This window comes from Malus sylvestris, chromosome 3 (genome assembly GCF_916048215.2).
Source record: "Malus sylvestris chromosome 3, drMalSylv7.2, whole genome shotgun sequence".
In the NCBI taxonomy this organism is placed as follows: Eukaryota; Viridiplantae; Streptophyta; class Magnoliopsida; order Rosales; family Rosaceae; genus Malus; species Malus sylvestris.
In genome coordinates, this window is record NC_062262.1 from 25270457 (window position 1) to 25290316 (window position 19860).

Consider the following 19860-nt stretch of genomic DNA (forward strand, 5'->3'; position numbering starts at 1 on the left):
GAAACATCCTACAAATCGTTGCAGGTTCAATTGTCTATAGTTTTCAGGTAGCTTTCAAAACAACCACCCTTTGTTACCTCTGTTTTGCTACTTTTAGTGCAAAGTTTGACTGTTCTTGTATGACGTCAGGCGTTCTCAGAATGATCTGGCAGATCACACACCTTTAATAAAGGATTATATTAAACGGAACGGTGCCTTAGCGAGGTGCAAGGTATGTTTAGCATCTTCCATTATCATTTTAGTTGCAACATATAATTAGTCATTGTTTTAGCATTTCATATCATTACCTATCTTTTAGATTACTTAGGATACGTTATGAACTTTATTTATTTTATTGACATCAGCTGATTGAAAATGAGTGCTTGCTTGGTCATAGTAGTTCTTGCCTAAATCATAATTGGGATGAAATTAAAAAATTTCCTAGTTTACTTTAGACTCCACCATCCAGCTAGTTGCCAACAACGTAGACCACCAAAATAAAGATTAGCCTAATTTTTGTTGCTTAAAATAATTTGATTCAACTGGTTCTATCTTTGTTTTATTTTCACTCGGATTTTATTCTCATTTTCTGATCCATTGGCTTTTCTATTGAACCATAAGTAACTTTTCAAAGCCAATATTACAACTTAAGCCTTCTGCAAGAAATATGTTGATGCACGAAATCGGGTCGATCTTGGACCAACGTAAATCCGATCCTGAATCACACAAACGTATAAGAACACAAAGATATATTGTGGTTCACCCCAAATTGGGGCTACGTCCACACTGGTGTCGATTCGGTTTCACCATGTAAATTGAGGGTTACAATGTACATGGAGATAGAGGGTAGGGTTTGCTCTTTTTGCTATTCTTTGCCCCCCTTAAAGTAAGGGTGAATGATCTAGGGTTGGGCAAATGGGTACAAGACCAGCGGGTCTGGACGGATATTGTCGATTCTGGGCGGGCCAAATATGGTAGAGACAAAACGGGGTGGGGCGAGTTGGGGCGGGGATAGGGTATCTACAGGGGTGGGGCTAGAACCCGGGTCCCTGAACCGACCTGTCCTATGCTTTACTCATTGAGTCCCCTTCTCTCTCTCTCAATCTCAATCTTAGAGTTTGGATTTGGCAGTGGCGCAACCAGTCAAGCTCATCCTTTGTCCCCATTTCTCTTGCTCATCCCAACTCGATGTCTCTATCTCCCGACTCCGGCCGTTGAATATGGCATCGACAATGACACGAGGCTCTAAATCGGGGATGTTTCGAGGCACCTGAGGATATCAAAGATCGAAGATTGACGATGATGGCGCTATGACGATAAAGAACCTCGTTGATGATGGTGGGTTCTAGATCAACGAAGATGGAGCTTTACGCCCATGAAAGTCGTCTCGATGTTCTTCAACTAGTGGGACGAGATCAACGAGTCCTCCTAGTGGCAGGACGACATCTTTTACGCTTTATGCACCGCCTACGCCCTCGTCTCCTCCGTCGCTCTGGTCTCTCTTTGTCTAACTTCATATATTTAGTGCATATGATTCAATTTCATGCTTCTTATCCAAGATTTGAGCAGGAGAAGAGGCAAATCTGAGTTAGGTAGCGTTGAATCTCATTGTGGGTGGCGATTTGGAATTGAGTTTGGTGGGTTTGGATCTAATGGTGAGGTGGGCATGGATGAAGACGGCCTTGAGTGGTGGTCGTTCGGGCAATGCTATTGAGTTGCAGAAGAAATGAATGATCCCGAAAAGAAAAAAAAAGACTCGTGGACCCGATGCGAACCGGTCCATTTCAACCGGGCCGAGTTAGGTTCGGTTCCTTTATTAAAATATGTTATACCTGCCTCGGCTCAGCTCATTTCTTTTAAACAAGGGTCCGGTCCCTTCAAAATTGGGCCCGGCCCGGCCCATGCCTAACCCTAGAAGGATCCCTTTTAGATAATATAAGGGTTTCCTTCAGCTCCTACATACATCATGGGCTAGGTCATAAGGTCCAAATACTAAGGCCAAATATATGGTACAACAAAATATAAACTTTGTCGTTCTCTTATGCACAATTAACTTCAATGACAAATTGTGATTTAACAGTTGTTAGCAAATTTTCTTGAAGAGAAGCCCACACAGAGGAAACTATAGAGACTGCTTTGGGATCTGATTGCAAATCTCTTGGCTTGACCAAGGACAAAGTAGATGTATGCTCTTGTTAAATATTTACTTCGTAAATCTTTTATCTTTTTCTGTGATCTTTGTTTGAAATCTTATATAATATATACTATTGTTTTAAACTTGGTAGGCAACGTACGCCAACTTATCTTTGAAAGAACTATAAATATAAGCAGCATCAATGCTTTGCTTGTGGGAAAGTTAGGTTCCTCTTATAACTCTATAAGTGCAGAGGTATGAGTTTGTTGTAAGAAACTGAACTACTGTTTAATTGTTGGTATCATTGTATGTTGATATAGGATTATTTTTATATATAGCTATATGGAGTGCCACTTGATAATTTTAACGATCGGCACACTGACAAAAATATATGTACTTCACAACTGGCCCTTTTCTAGGTATTTTTCTTTTTTACTTCAACTTAATGTTATGATAATTTCTTTGAATCATTGTGTAGTGTTAGGTTGACTACCTCATAGTCTTCTCCTCCTTTTGTTCACTTTGATTAGACCCCCTTATACCTTTCTTGAATCCAATTATTATGTTGTTTACTTCATATGACGTACTTCTTTACTTTGCTGTGTTTTTGTGCCCATTTCATCTTATGGAAAATTGTGTATTGTGTCCATTTAATTGTCTTGGCATTGTTCTGGTTGGAATTTGGTTATCTTTGTTTTATTTTGTTTTCTTCTTTCTATTAAACAGTATTTAGGACCTTTTTTCCAGTTTTTATTTTGTGCTAAAGGCAAAATGAGGCTTTGGTGTGGTGTAGAGGAAATGGATACAAGGTTATTTAAGATATGTTAACTTCTCTATGATAATTAATTTTGGGGTGAGGGGAGTTGGTGGGTAAATTTTGGTGGCTTAGGAGGAAAACTCATTATAAGTGGGCTTAGGAGCAAAGACTGATTGACAAGGATTGTGCCTTTGTTAGGATTTAGCACCTGTGGAGATTTTTTTTTTTTTTTGACAGGGAATCAGTATGGAAACACTGTTATTTGAAGGAAGCAACATTGTTGCATAAGCTATTGGAGGTTCTTGTACAAGCCTTTGGTGACAAACTATTGGAGGAGGCAACATTGTTGCATAAGCTATTTGGGCAAATATAATTGAGTTGGGTCATTCGAGTATCTTGTGTATTTGTACTCGGAGAAACATTGCATCTTTGGTGTAGGTATACATTATCAAGCTAGAAACTTAATAGAGATGTTTGAATTTCTTTTGAGTGATTTGATTAGAAAGGAATACTAGAATCTCCAAAGATAAAGAGGTGATTACATTGTGGAGTAGAGCAATTTTGGGCTTCTTTGTAGGCATTGGTAGTTGTAGAATTTAGAGGTATTTCTTTTTTTCCTCTTCACGCTAATTGGAGAACTATAGGTGATTGATTATTTTTTGGTTTATGCTTGCTGTGATAGTTTGCAAACTATAGAAAAGCTCATTGTAAATTGTTCTCTGTTGGCTTTTATCTTTCTTGGTCTGGAATATTCCATTTTCCTTATTTTATTTGTTTAGATTGATTTAGTGCACAACAATGGTATGATATGAAGGATCGTGAGTTAAAGTTTATCGTGTGCATGCGATGTCCTAAATCATACCACATGAAATGTCATGTGATGCCCTAAATCACACCACATGAAATGTTTGCCCAAGTTCTCTTAATGGTCTACTCGTTTTGTTTTGTTTTTAATATGCGATTATGGCTCTTGATGCCATAGTCCCTTTACTATTGTGTCTAGATGGTTGATGCTAGTATAACTTGTATCAGAGGGATTGGTTTTGAAATGGGAGAAGGAAGCCACGGAGAAGGAAGATTAATAGCAAGAGCATGCGAAGGTCTATTACCTAACCGCATCCTTATATATTGCACGTAAGTATTATTTTCTCTAATGAGCTTCTTCTACATGTTATCTTGTTGGCTGCAGTTTTGCTGAGTGGTTTTGCCTTTTATTCTAACCAAAACTACGGCAGACCTATATTAAGGGACCACTTAAAATTCCCTAATGTTGAAGTGAAAAAGAATATGGGTGAAAAAAAAGAAGAGAAAATTGACATTAGAGTCCCTTGTAGAGAGAGAAAAGGTCATGTCTAAGAAGAGAACACTTCCCTTGGAAGAATTACATAGGATAAAAACTGCTCTTGGACTATCCAAGAAGAAGCAAAAGACATTTTATGCGAAAATGGATGACAGAAAAGTATGTTCTGGGTTTGATATTCCGAGAAATGTGCCAACAAATACATCATCTAAAAAAGAACTTAAGACTTCCATCTCCGGGGAAAACAAGTCTTCACTGGGTGGGCAGAGAAAGAGCCATTCTAGGAGCATTGGTGATGGAGTATGCTAGATGAGTCTCAGTCGTTAGAAAAATTGGGACAATGATACATTTCAAAAGCTACAGCATGGTGAAAGTGAAAAGAACAGAAGAGGAATGGATGAGATTTCATCAGTGAAGAAAACACATAGTGGAAATTTTCCTGCTAATTAATGAGATGTACAATGAAATGCCTACACCCACTAAGCGTGGTGATAATGATAATCATAATTCTGAGCTTGGTATGCAGTTTGTAGCTGCTAGCGGTGGAATCCAGGTCAACCTTCCTGACAACACAGTAAGAAGGTTCATCACAAGTAGCAATGAGCCCCGTTCTGGCAATAGGGCTATAAACTTGGAGCATGTTATCGAGTGCATGAAAGACATCTCATATAGACCACATTGTAATGAAATGATTGAAATATGTACAGGGGAGTCTGACTTGGGAAACGCATCAACTATGGAGTCGAATGCATCTTGACTGGATGGATTTAACTGCTTACCAACGAGTGCTTTGGGATCTGACTGACCTATGTTGAGTAGAGACAATTATGATCCGACAAAGGTTCGATCTAGTTACTCTTGTATCCCCTTGGGTTTTGCCCTTGGTTCTTACCTGACGTACTCACTCCATAACTCAGCAGGTTGGGTTGATGAGTAGTAATTGTTTTGTCATACCTCCTGTAGATTCTGCCTTATCTATGTATGAGCTTGTGAATGTTTTGCTCTCTGATTTCCTTGCCACTTCTACAACGTAGTTACTTCATGAAGTTATATATAATACTACTACCCTTTTTTTTTGGTAGAAATAATACTACTACCCTTTGAGCACACGTACTTAGGATTACTATCTTATATTTTAATTTAATAAAAGAAAAATGAAATCAATTTATTAGACGGAAGTGTGAGGCCATCTTCTACGCAAGACTTATAATTTTAGACCTATATTCTTATATATGAGTCCAAAAAAAGATGGTGGGTTTAAGATCATTAGTTTTCTCTATTAACCAATATGTAAATGCCAAATGTCATGATCCTTGTGGTGACTTGTGTCATGATCTTGTGCTCTCGATTGTTAGGCAGTTGCTAGTTTACTTAGCTGTTAAGTTTTGTAGTTGCATATATATAGTGAGCTGAGATATATTGTTTTGTAATGAATGTTTACTCACTATAGTAATAAAGTTTTCACTTTCTCTACATTTGCAATCTTTCTTGCTTCCATTGTCAAATTGTTATGATGGTATCGAGCCTAGGTTTTTTCTGGGTACGGTGCCGATCTAGGCATTAGTCGGTACTAATCGGAGCGTTAATCGGTGTTACTTGAAGGCGGTTGAAGATTTTGTGCTCCTGTTGGTGCTAATCAGAGCATTAATTGGGGTTTCTTGAAGGTGGTTGAAGTTTTTGTGGGAGTTCTGGAGCTTTGTAGGTATGGCTATCAAATGAATTAGGTGTTGTTCTTCTAAATTTACAGCTTTTACCTGCAATTTCTTGAAATTTGTTAAGGCACGATGCCATATGTGAACTATTGATAGATGAATAGTGTTAAATCTTGAAAATTTATGAAGGAACAAAGCCATATCTATTTCTTTGGAGAATTTTTTGTTGTGATTCCTTTGATTTTGTGAAAGATTGTTTTAGCACGAAGCTCCGTCCTGTGTATGGAGTTTTACAAACAAGATTTGTGGCATGAAGCCTATATTTTGGTGAAATTAGGGCACAAAGCTCACTGATTCCACAAAGTTGTGGCAATTACAAGCACTAAGCTTTCTTGTTGTGTTGTTCTGTGATACTTATTGTGAATTCTTCAGTATTACATTGGGTATTTTTATGAAAATGGGATCTACACCACTCAAGATTGATGGATTGCTAGGGATGCTTACAATTCGATTATTGGATGATAACTATGCCAAATGGTCTTTCCAATTTCAATCTGTTTTGGAAGGCTATAATCTGTTTGACTTATTTGATGGTACGAATGTGTGTTTGCCAAAGTATGTGGTCTCTTTGGAGAATGGAATTACTAAAGAGATTACAACAGCTTATCGTGAATGGATCAAGGCAGACAAGGCTTTACTTAGTCTTCTCATTATTACTCTTGGAGATGAAGCTATTGAGTATGTTGTTGGCAGCAAAATTGTACATGAGGCATGGACTCAACTTACTGATCGTTATGCAACAGTGTCTCGAGCAAGGATCAATCATTTGAAGACTGAACTCCATACTATTAAGAAATGAACTTATTCTATTGAGAAGTACTTGCTACAACTTAAACACTTGAAACACTAATTAGTTGCTGCAGGAGAAGCCATCTCTGACAATGATCTTGTTGATGCACAAAACCGGAGATCTTGGAACAACTTAAATCCGACCGTGAATCTGCATAAAAGTAAATAACACAAGATGTATCGTGGTTTACTCCAAAGTTTGGGTTACGTCCATATTGATTGTATTGTATTTCTTTGAGAAGTGAGGAAAAGAGCCTCTGTAATATGAGAAGGGATGTGAGAGGGTTTCAGGCCTAAGAGTTGGCCTTCTTAATTGTGAGGGTGAAGGGTCATTTTATAGAATAAGGACTCCTCACTTATTACATATTTGCCCCTTCTTTTATCACATAATTACATTTAAGTCCCCCGAGTATTTGTAAGAGATCTAAATACGAGGCCCTAAATATGGTATAAACAGTAGTCCCCCAAGTCTTCAGTCAAGAAAGTCTTTTGGCTGGAGACTTGAAATTCAGTCCATGCGTGGGTCGAAGTAACTAGATGTTGTCTTGAACTGATGTTCGATATGAGGCAGTGCTCAATCTGAAATGATGCTCAACTAAAAGTAGCACATGCTGCGAGGCTACTCGGCTCGTGGTTAATGTTGCCTTGGTTGGCTCGGCTTGTGGCGTTTGAAGGCAAGGGAGTCCCTTTTATAGAATAAGGGCTCGCTCCTCAATACATAAGTGATGGGCTAGAGTTGATGCTCGCAGTGAGGAGGTTGCTCAGTAGGCGACGATACTCTCTAATGATGGTGAGGGAGTCATTTTTATAGAGTAAAGGCTCGTTCCTCAATACATAAATGATGGGTTAAGAGTGATGCTCGCGGCGAGGCGGTTGCTCAACTGGCGGCGTTGCTGTCTAATGAAGATGAGGGAGTTCCTTTTATAAAATAAGGGCTCGCTCCTCAATACATAAGTGATGGGCTAGGAGTGATGCTCGCGGCGAGGCGGTTGCTCAGTTGGTGGCGTTGCTCTCTAATGAAGGTGAGGAAGTTCCTTTTATAAAATAAGGGCTCACTCCTCAGTACATGAATAATGGGTTTTCTCTAATGAAAGTGAGGGAGTCCCTTTTATAGAATAAGGGTTTGCTCCTTAATACATAAATAATGGGCTAAGTCCCCCAAGTATTTTTCATGAAGCCTAGTTGAGGCCTAATATATGGTACATAATGTAGTCCCTCAAGTCTTCGGTCAATAGAGTCTGTTGGCTGGAGACTTCAAATTGAATCCATGTATGGGCCGAAGTGGCAGTTGTTCGGAGATGGGATTTGTATACCCTGCACTGAAACTTTGTAAGTGAAGCTTTGAAGCTGGAGCTCTGTAAATGAAGCTTTTGAAGCTGATTGACATGAGTGATGCTCATGAATGTTTATGTTGATTGACATGAGTGATGCTCATGGATGTTGTCATGAGTGATGCTCATGAATGTTAACATGAGTGATGCTCATGAATGTTGACATGAATGATGGTTATGAATGTTTATGTATGATTTTCATGAGTGATGCTCATGAATGTTTATGTATGAATGACATGAGTAATGCTCATGTATAATTTGGAGTACTGGGCGTACTTTTGATCACCTGGTTGGTGGCATGAAGGGGAGTACGGGTTGTACATTTCATCACCTGGTTGGTGGCATGAATGACTAGTTACCAAATGATTTTAGAGTACAGGTTGTACATTTCATCACCTGGTTAGTGGTAATAGCAGTAGGTTGCCGAATAATTGTGGAGTACTGGGCGTACTTTTGATCACCTGGTTGGTGGTAATAGAGGGCATGAGTCTTTTGGGCATATGGGCCTTCGCCATCTATATGACATTATAGCCCATTATTTTGGGTTTTTTTTTTTAATTACCCTCTGATGGGGTTTATACATATTACCCTCTGATGGAGTTTATACAGATGTCTCCAAAAGATAATAAAAATAAATTACATCATTCGGGTGAGGTGTTTATTCCTTGCTTTTGCAGTGTTTTTTTGCTGCCTTCTCTTTCTATCTTCACCTGGCAGACAGAAGGAATCATAATAATAGGAAAATCTTTTGCTTTTCTCTTTTGCTTTCTCTTTTGATTTCTGCTTTTGTTTTTTGCTTTCTTTTTTCTGCTTTGTTCCCCACTGCTTTTCTGCTTTGCTTGATCTCTGCACCTTTGTTGCTTTTGCCTTGCTTGAACCGACGAATATGACTCGTTGGTGACAGCTTGCACATTTTTTTCTTTTGTCTTTCTCTTTTGCTTTTTTTTTTGCAGATGTCGTAGATGGCATCATTGTTAAGCAACACAGATACATCGGTGTGCTCCAACAGAGAATAGGTTGAGAGAACGTTGTTGTAAGGCTCCACCATAGATGTAGAAACCTGGGGAGAAGGGTACACCGTGGATCCCAGTTTGGATTTCTTTGGATTTCTTTGGTGTAAATCCATCATTGAGTTCACCAGGCTTGCAGGTTCACACCACACCTTGTCCGCATGTGGTTCCACTTCCAGACGCGCAGAGTGCGGTCACCGGAGTTAACGGTCCAGAGCTTGATGATGTCGTCCTAGGAGGGGGTGAGGAAAGATTCAAGGTATGAGGAAGCCATGGTTGCCTTCTTAGAGTGATCCCCATAAAATTGGAGAGGAAAAGTCACATAATGGTGTAATTCCCACTTGGGTCAGCATCATCCGAGAGCAGAGCCTCATACGCCGATTCTTGGTCGTCCATCCCCTTCTTATCATTCACCGTCTTCTTCATCCTCGCCTTATTATCCTTCAACAGATTCCAAGACGACGCACTACCCCCGATCAAACCAGCTCCAACGCAAGCCATTCAAAAAAATCTCAGAAAACCCAACAACCCTGCTGCTATTTAAAGAAAACCCAATGATCCTCTTGAGGAATGAACTCGATCCTGGGTACGGATCCAGCTCCTCGCCGTGTGGGACATCCCCACCGCTTCAGACTTTGAGCCCGTAATTCTCAGGGATTTCAGTCGGATTTAGCTGACCCAGCAACAGACAGAGAGATGAGAGATTTGATTCTGGGAGAGAGACTACCACCTACCATTGGTTCTGTTGAATAATCTTTGATTCTGTAAACACCCTTGATGAAGTGGAAAGCGGAACCGCCGACAGTGCCCATGCCGAAGGCGCCGCCTATGTTGTCGAAGATGCGGTCGGGGCACGGTTCCCAGGATGTTTCTGGAGTTCCCATGATTATGTCTAAAGGTGATGGTGGGAGGAGAGGGTTTTTCTCTGCTTCGAGCCTTCCAGGGTTTTTGTTTGGAGAAGTCGAGAGAGAGATTGTAGGAATCGAATTGGGAAATAATTGGGAATTGGTAATTGGGAATTGGGAGGTAGCGTTTTATTTTATTTTTATGGAGCCAAGATCTGTGATTGATTGAAGAGATAGAGAGAGAGCTAGGACTAGTTTCTTGGGTTTTTGTGATTTTGCAGATTCACGGTGGAGGTGAAAAAATGAAAAAGAACCGACATAGCTTTTTGTGTCGTTTCCCACAGATGGCGCCAAATGTTGATGCACAAAACCGGAGGTCTTGGAACAACGTAAATCCGACCGTGAATCTGCATGAAAGTAAATAACACAAGATGTATCGTGGTTCACCCCAAGGTTTGGGCTACGTCCACACTGATTGTATTGTATTTCTCTGAGAAGTGAGGGAGAGAGCATCTGTAATATGAGATGGGATGTGAGAGGGTTTCAGGCCTAAGAGTTGGCCTCCTTAGTTGTGAGGGTGAGGAGTCCTTTTATAGAATAAGGACTCCTTACTTATTACATATTTGCCCATTCCTTTATCACATAATTACATTTAAGTCCCCCGAGTAATTGTACGAGATCTAAATACGAGGCCCTAAATATGGTATAAACATATCTCATTGTAGCTGCATTGGTTGGGTTGCCATCTGATTATAATATGATACAAACTATTATTGTAGCCAAAAAGACATCTATCACCTTGAAGGAATTTTATGCACAACTATTGACAAAAATGTTTTCTCAAGGGGAATCTTCTTCAATTGGTTCTCAGCGATAGTTTTATCAAGGAGAATCATCTGGAACAGCAGCTGGTCAACAATATTATCAGGAGATAATTCATTTGGTGGTTCTAATGGTAGCACATGCTTTGTTGGTCAAATTTAGAGGTTTAATGGCAATGGTCCCACTGGTGGTCATTTTTCTTAGGGGAATCTACCTTAACAATTTCAATCTCAGAGGCATAACAATGGCTATAATGATCCTCAATTTAACAATCGACCAACAGAAACAATGGAAGCTACTATTTTGGTAACAACAAATGAGGATAAAACTAAGGTAATTGGAATTGAAATAGTGGCCAAAAGTCAAATATCATACATGAGTGCCAAATTTGCAGTAAGTGAGGCCATATTGCGCCTAATTGCTATTACAGAAATGAACAATCAACTCTTTTTAACCATGTCATCCTAGAATGCCATATTTGTGGCAAAAGAGGCCATACGACTCTTAATTGTTTCCATAGGGCTAACTATGTTTTTCAAGGTGCACAACCACCTTCATCACTTAATGCAATGACTGCTCAGTCCTCTACTGACTTCAATCATAATCAATCCTGGATTATGGACACTGGGGCAACATAGCACATGATTGGTGATGTTGGGGAGTTAAACATGATTGCATCATTTGAAGGAGATCAAAAGATCATTGTTGGCAGTGGAGAATGTCTTCCTGTGAAGAATATTGGTTCATTTTATATCAAAACTCTCTCCTAACCTTTAAACTTATATATTGTATTACATGTACCTGATTTAGTTGCAAGTCTTATACCGGTTTATATTTTGTTCAAAGACAATAATTGTTATGTTATTCTTAATGAATTTGGATTTTGGGTGCATGACAAGGTAACAAAGACAATTCTCATGAGAGGAAAAAGTAGTAGAGGTCTCTATCACATCATAAAGCAATTGTTTTCAAGTATAATCAGCTCCTACAGTCTGCATCAAAGGCATTTCTTGGACAGCTAGTGAAGGCATCTTTATGGCATCATAGGTTAGGACATCCAACTAATGAAGTTCTCCATAGTATACTATCCAACTCTTAGATTTTGTACAAACCATATATAAATAAACATGTATGTAGCTATTGTCTTCGAGGGAAAATGTCTAGACAAGTGTTTAATTCTAAAACTGAGAAGTCTGTAAAACCTTTTGAACGAATAAGTAGTGATGTATGGGGTCCATCATCTGTTATATCTGTTGAGGGCTACAAATATTATGTGCGCTTTATTGATGAATGTACCAAGTTTACATGGACTTTTCCATTGATGTACAAATCTCAAGTTCTGGAAGTGTTTGAAAGATTTGTTGCTTTTATTCAAAATCATTTACAAGCTACACTTAAGTTTTTTCAGTCAAATAGTGGTAGAGAATACATGAGTCATTCTTTTAAGAAGTTTTTGGGAGCAAAAGGTATTATACACTTGGTCTCATTTCCATACACACCTTAGCAGAATAGAACTGCTGAAAGAAAACATAGGCATATCTTAAAAACTGTAATAACCTTGTTAACAATAGCTAGTGTATCTCATAATTTTTGGTATCATGCATGTGCCCATTCTGTGTTTTTTATAAACAAGATGCCATGTGAATCACTTGCCATGCAATCACCATTTTATAAACTATTTGGTGTTCAGCCAGTGTTATATACACTAAAAGTGTTTGGAACTTTTATGTATCCCTTACTTGGGCCATATAATTCTTCCAAACTATATGCCAAAACAGATTAGTGTATTTTTCTAGGATATGCACTTGGATATAAGGGGGTCATTTGCTATCATAGGTTCAAGAAGAGGTGTTGATATTCAGACATGTAATCTATGATGAACAAAGTTTTCCTTTTCAATAAAGACCTCTTAGTTGTGATTCACAGAGGGTTATTGGAAGTCAGACATCTCATCATCCAATTATTGTTTCCTATGTCCTTCATTTACCTACAAGGACTAATAATTCATCTCTCATCATCTCTGTAAGAAACTCATCCAGAGAAGAAAGGGGATCAGATGATAATTGATGATAGCTTTTCATATAGGCACCAATTTACTGGTACATCAAGTAGTTCACAGAATTCTTCCATATTTTTAAGTCCAGATTTGCATACAAGTGTTCAAGTGCAGACCTCTCCACAACACACTACTTTACTCTCTCCATCAACATCAAAGTCTTTGTTACCTGTCCATGCTCACACTCCATGGTTTAGACTATAAGGATACTTTCAGTCTTGTGGTGAGACATAGTACGGTTCTAATTATTCTTGTTCTTGCACCATCTTAAAAATGGTCCTTATGCAATTGGATGTCAAGAACACCTTTTTACATGGCGATTTGCAAGAAGCGGTATTCATGAAGCAACCTTAAGGTTTTCAAGATGCTGAGCATTTAGAATATGTGTGTAAACTTGTCAAATCCTTATATAGACTTAAATAGGCTCCTAGGGCCTGGAATTCCAAGTTCACCACTTATTTACCTGCTTTGGGATTCACTATTTCAGAATTAAATCCTAGTCTCTTTGTCAAAACACATGGAGTTGATGTGGTTATTCTCATTCTTTATGTCGATGACATAATTATCATAGGTTCTAAATCTATTCTTGTTCAATAAGTGATCATTGATTTGGGGGAAGTGTTTGATATGAAGGATATGGGCAAACTCACTATTTTCTTGGGATTACAAATCACTCATAAAGATAATGGTGATTAGTTTATTTCTCAATCAAAATATGTAAAGGATATGTTAGAGAAAGCAGGTATGGAGTCCTATAATTCCTGTCCAACTCTTTGTAAACCACACACTCAGCTTCTTAAGGATGAAGGTATACCTATGGCTGATCCAAAACTATTTTAAAGTTTGGTTGGAGCTTCAATATCTCACTTTTACTCGCCCTGACATAGCTTTTGCAGTCAATTATGCTTGCCAATTCATGGCTACTCTAACTGATGCTCATTTTCATTTAGTCAAAAGGATTCTTCGATATTTACAAGGAACTGTTGATTGTGGCTTTACATATTCTGCAACTCATCAGTTGGATCTCACAGTTTATAGTGATGCAGATTGGGCTTGTGACATTAACACTCAGAGATCAGTGATCAGTTATGTTGTATTTCTTAGTCAAAATCCCATTTCTTGGCAATCCAAGAAGCAAGGCAGTGTGTCTAAAAGCTCCATAAAAGCTGAATATAAGGCTTTGGCAAATGCTACAGCTGATGTTAAATGAGTTCGACTTATTTTGAGAGATTTGAAAGTAGTCTTACATGTTCCACCACTTCTGTTTTGTGATAACATCTCTACTCTTGCACTATGTTCTAATCTGGTGTTTCATACTCAAATAAAACATCTGGATACATATTTTCATTATGTTAGAGAAAGAGTGCAGAAATAGGATTTGCAAGTTGAGTATGTTGCTGATGTTTTGACAAAAGGTCTCCATGGTCATTCCTTCTTACATCATTGTTACAATCTCAAGTTGGGTTTCCCCAGTTGAGACTGAAGGGGGGTATTAACCAATATGTAAATGTTAAGTGTCATGATCTCTAAGGTGACACATGTCATGATTTTGTGCTTTCGATTGTTAGGCGGTTTTACTTTGCTGTTAAGTCTTGTAGTTGCATATATATAATGAGCTACTATATATTGTTTTGTAATGAATGTTTACTCACTACAGTAATAAGGTTTTCACTTTCTCTCTCTACATTTACAATCTTTCATTTTTAGGCATGCACTCTTTGTAGTTGAGGAGAACATATTGGAGCAATAATTTGGATTTTTGGGCATGTACTCTTTTGCGCAAATACTAAGTGTAGGGGTATCCGTGTGGTTTTTCTTGACGATGCTGGTAGCTATGCTGAAGGTTTCGTTTGCAAAATTCCTTATGTGACTGACCCCTACACTACGGAGATCTTAGCTGCTTGTGAAGGGTTGCGTTTGGTTGTATAGTGGCACTGGCAACATGTCATTCTGGAGAATGATGCGTTACAAGTGGTCCAAGTTATTTGTAGTCATAGTTGTGGATTTTTTGCCAGTGGTTTATTATTAATTGAGGATGTTAAAATCAGCTTGTAAAACTTCTCTACTGTGAGAGTAAGTCACATACGTAAATCCGCCAATTTAGCGGCCATAGTTTCGCCAATTGGCCTTAATCTCTACTGTTTCTAGTCATTGGTTTGAGATGCTTCTGACAACTATTCAGGATGTCCTCCTTCTTGATTGTATCATTCATATTATGAATAAAATCGCTATCGTATCTTCTTCTTAAAAAAAAAAAAAAATTAGAGTCCAAATTTTTCGTTGAATAAAAGATGGCTTGGAACTTGATGCCTTTGTAGTTACTCATCACCATCTCTTTGAGAAAATTTCTTTCATATGAGGTTAGGCATCCTCCACTCATGTTAAATAAATTAGCCCAAAGAGCCATTTTTGTGCCCAAATAAATCTTGGTATTTATATGGATGTCTTCAAGACTCCACGTTTGGCTAGTCGTGATCATTCCAATGAAAGTGGTAACTTTTGAAGGCCAACAAATTGCAATACCAAATGAATGCATTGCGTTGAAGTTGATTGATATACTCGAACAATTGCAAAAATAGAATTTATCATGACTTGCAATGCAAGAAGATTTTTGATGATGAAAATCAAAATATTAGTGATAATCCAACAATTAAACACATCAAAACTGGAATGAAAAATCTACAAGGAATGCAACTAAATCAAATTTAGACTTACAAGTAATTGAAATACTCTCTAGATTTGACAAATCATTTTATAGTGGAACTTCAAATCCTTGGAGTAAAACTCAAATTTTAGGTTATAAACTTACCTCAAGTTGTTCCAACCCTTGGGCCAAATATGAGTTTTAACCACAAACTCATTTGTTGGGGTAAATTTAACCCATAACTTTACCCAGGTTAGTGGGTTGGCCCAATATATATATATATATATATATATATATATATATATATATATATATTTTATAATTTTATATTTATAAATTCATTGAATTCAACGGCTAAAATCCAATATGATCAAATCTAACATTAAAGAAAAAGATCTAATGGTCCAAATTTAAATCCAACGGCTAAAATAATTAAAAATAATAATTCTTTCATGTGTTTCATATTCTTTCATAGTGTTCCACGAGTTTCATAGTATCGGTTTGGTGATTTTTTAATATTTACCGAAATTTAAATATTTTTATGTCAAAATTTCATAAAATTAAATTTGGATTGCCTACATAATTTTTTTTTTAAATTTACTAATCCTAAATTCATTGTGACAACCCGTCCCAAATTTTACAATTTTATAAATTTTAAAAGCGTGAATTGACGAAAATGCCCTAGAGGCGAGGACTTTGATTTATGTTGACCGTCGTCTAGAGGAACGTATGACTTATTCTTTTGGCGTATTTGTATAGTACTCGTTGGTACAAATGTATAGGCGAAAGCCGTTTGCAAGTTTGGATTATAACAGTATAGTTACGGACGTTTGAAATTGGTTAGTTAAATTTCAGTTTAAATTATTAGAACTCCCACCTTGTGGGAGTGGCCACCAATAAAATTATTTCCTTTCAAATAGCACCCAATCAGACTTCACCAAGCCCATTTTGCATCAGCCAATCAAAATATAAAAAATAAAAGAAGAAAAAGAGGGAAAACAGGGTGACCCGTGCACCCATACACCCGTCCCGTTTGGCCGGGGTAATTTTCGGCCTCCTCCACCATTTTATTAGGCCAAATACACCCGTCCATCACCTAAAATCTCTTCCCTAACCTCCCCTCTACCATTTCCACCCAAGATTGAGGGGTTTTAGGCCAAAATTCATGAAGAACTTCATCGGGTTCGCGGGTGGGTTTGACGGCTATCCCGCCGTTCGGACGAGTTCTACCACCCATCATCACCCTTAATCAACTTTCCTTGGACCCAGGAACAAGACCCAACCAGTTATGGGGGTGTTGAAACACCGGAGAAGTCGAATCGAAGCACACCCTTTATAGGGTTCCGACGGGTTTAAGTGAAATTGGAGCATTTTCTAGCTAAATTAGACTTGGCCATAGGTATAAATTGATTCCTCATGTTGTGTAGATGAATTTTCATGTTTGGATCGTGTGATTTGGTGGAGAAATGAGAAAGTTATAACGATTTAAAGTTTGCCCAATTTTTGGCGACCTCCGCCACTTTCTAGGCATTTTCCGGCCAAATCACTGCGAGATAGCCATCGTGTAAGGAAACAATCTCTTCATCTCATCGAAAACTATGATTTTCATTTTCAAATCACTTGTTTTTGTTGAGTATTGACAAAGTTATGGACGTTGAAAGGTTGCCCAGAAATTCCGGCGAGTTACCAGTTTTCCAGCGGACAGCCGTCTTTCAGACAATTTTCCAGCCACCTCCGGCCACCATTTGGACTCCAAGCTGGTATAATCTTGTTCTACATTTCTCTAGCTTGGATTTGGTGTATTATGGGTTAATTTGGTTGAGAAATAAGTGAGATATGGAGTTCCAAAGATCGCCCAGGAAATCTGCAAAAATTGCAGAATTCGGCAAAGTCCCATTAAGGTCCACCACTTGATTAGAATAGTAATCGACGATCTGACCGTTGGATCGTCACCAAAATTTAATACATTATAGTACGTAATATTTGAGGACCATAGAAACTTACAGATTAGGAATCTGACATACGGATCTTCCCGAATTGGATGTGTAAGTTTATAAAATAAATGTTAACCACCACTTGGTTTTGGGCAATTGACAGAGATCCGACCATTGGATCGTAATGAAATTTTAGTATGTTATTCTAGAAGCATAATGTGGATCTTTGGATATTGTGGATTGAAAATATGATATGCAGATCTTCCGGATCGAGTTGTACAGGGTTGTAGACCCTATCGTCGATCTTTGATTGACGATTGATTTATGGTAAATGGGTCTCAAACTATTTTAGAATGTCCTTGAGGATGTGTTTTATGTGAATTACGTATTCTATTGATGAGAGTTTTGAGATGTGATTCTATAATTGTTCCAAGCGCCAATCATTCGAGACACATCGATGCGTGTGCTAGAGAATCATAGCGTGGACTCCAGGTGAGTGTCTTTTCCTTTTTATCATAGGTATATAATTGACAGTTCCTCAAACACTTCTAAAGTGAATTGTGCATGTTACCTACAATTAATTATTGTGAACTACGAATGACTTGATCCTTAATTAGGGTACGTAGGCAGTCTAATGAGACGTTAGATGCAACCACATAATAAATGAGACTAAATAACGGAGACAATAGCCTTGTTTAGGGAATTGAGTAATGTGAGGGACATTGGTGGAAAATATAAGATTTAACATTATGATTTGGTGGTTAATTATTGATCATAAATTAATGTATGAAGAATCAGGAAATTGAAGGAAATGTAAGTAATGATAGTTAATTAAACTAATATCTAATTGGGCTTATCATTGATAATTATCTCCGAAAATAAGTAGTTCGGGAGTAGGGCATTATGGATTATGCATTTTATGCCATATTATATATATATATAGGAATATTATGTTATAGTTGAGTTTTAGATTGCATCATGACATATTCATATGTGTATTACTTGAACCTAATTATTGTGAATGCTTCGAAGTGCTAAATGATGCTGCGGACACCCAGGTAAGCTTCAGGTGAGTACATGTTGATGATAGTGATGGTTGTGAGTATGTTGATGAGATATTGATTAGCTAGCATTTTGATGAGATATTGACTTTGTCGTACAGGTCACGTGAGATGACTCCGGCCAGTATATTGATAAGATATATGATGAGATATTGACTCAGCCGTACATGTCACTTGAGGTGACTCCGGCCAATATATGGATGAAATATGTGATGAGAAATGGATTATGAGATATTGACTGGCTAGCATGTTGATGAGATATTGATCGTACAGGTCACTAAAGGTGACTCCGACTTATGAGTTAGCATATATTTGTGATGAAATATGTAATGAGATGCTAGCATATATGTGATGATATATGATGAGATGCTATCATATATTTATGATGAAATATGTAATGAGATGCTAGCCTATATGTGATGAGATGTTAGCATATATGTGATGATATATGTAATGAGATGCTAGCATATATTAATGATGAGATATGTTATGAGATGCTAGCCTATATGTGATGAGATGCTAGAGATGCTAGCATATATTTATGATGAAATATGTAATGAGATGCTAGCCTATATGTGATGAGATGCTAGCATATGTGATGAATATGTTACAAGCTAGCATATGTGATGAATATGTGATAAGCTAGCATATGTGATGAATATGTGATGAGCTAGCATATGTGGTGAATATGTGATGAGCTAGCATATGTGATGGATATGATGAGCTAGCATAAGTGGTGAATATGTGATGAGCTAGCATATATGTGATGAATATGTGATGAGCTAGCATATGTGGTGAATATGTGATGAGCTAGCATATGTGATGAATATGTGATAAGCTAGCATATATGATGAATATACGATAAACTAACCTAGGTGATGAAATATGTGATGAACTAGTATATGTGATGAGATATGGGTAAGTCGTACAAGTCATCATAGGTGACTCCGACTTGCGTACTAGTATGAGTTATTAACCACATGATTATTTGATATTACTGATGGGATGCTGTCTTGTGGTATAATTATGATATTTTTTTTGGAAATTGTACTGGTGTTGTAGCAAGGGGTTATAATATTTTATATGGTTTCTATTAAAATTATATTTGCAGGGCCACTCACCTTTGTCTTGTCTTCACCCTCTAAGTTTTATTAGCTGAGCTTTCTTATCGTTAAAGATTCGTGGCGATTCTTAGTATTGGAGATTATTTTGAGAGTACGATTCTTAATTCACTTTTCTGTACTTGCTTATGCTCTAATGTTATGTGTGAAGTGGGTTCATTCCCGCTCACCGGTGCACTCTGGTATTTAGGCACTCTTAGGTTTAAATTTATTCACAATTTTCCACATCATCACACTTTATGGCTTCGTCACCTTCCAGGTGTCGGCCAGCATAGCTCGATTCAGAATCCTAGTGGACATTTCGGGTCGGGGTGTGTCATTCATTCTTTAATGATCTTGGACTAAAAATGTAACTCAAAAGGGTT

The 19860-nt window shown here is 37.8% G+C and overlaps 1 long non-coding RNA gene across 1 annotated transcript; it reads left to right on the forward strand.

Annotated features, from left to right (window-relative positions):
- Positions 1–1097: 1097 nt before the first annotated feature.
- LOC126614458 (uncharacterized) lies at positions 1098–14782 on the forward strand. Its single transcript, XR_007620394.1, has 2 exons — positions 1098–5872; positions 14443–14782. It is a non-coding gene; the product is annotated as an uncharacterized LOC126614458 (long non-coding RNA).
- Positions 14783–19860: the final 5078 nt, after the last annotated feature.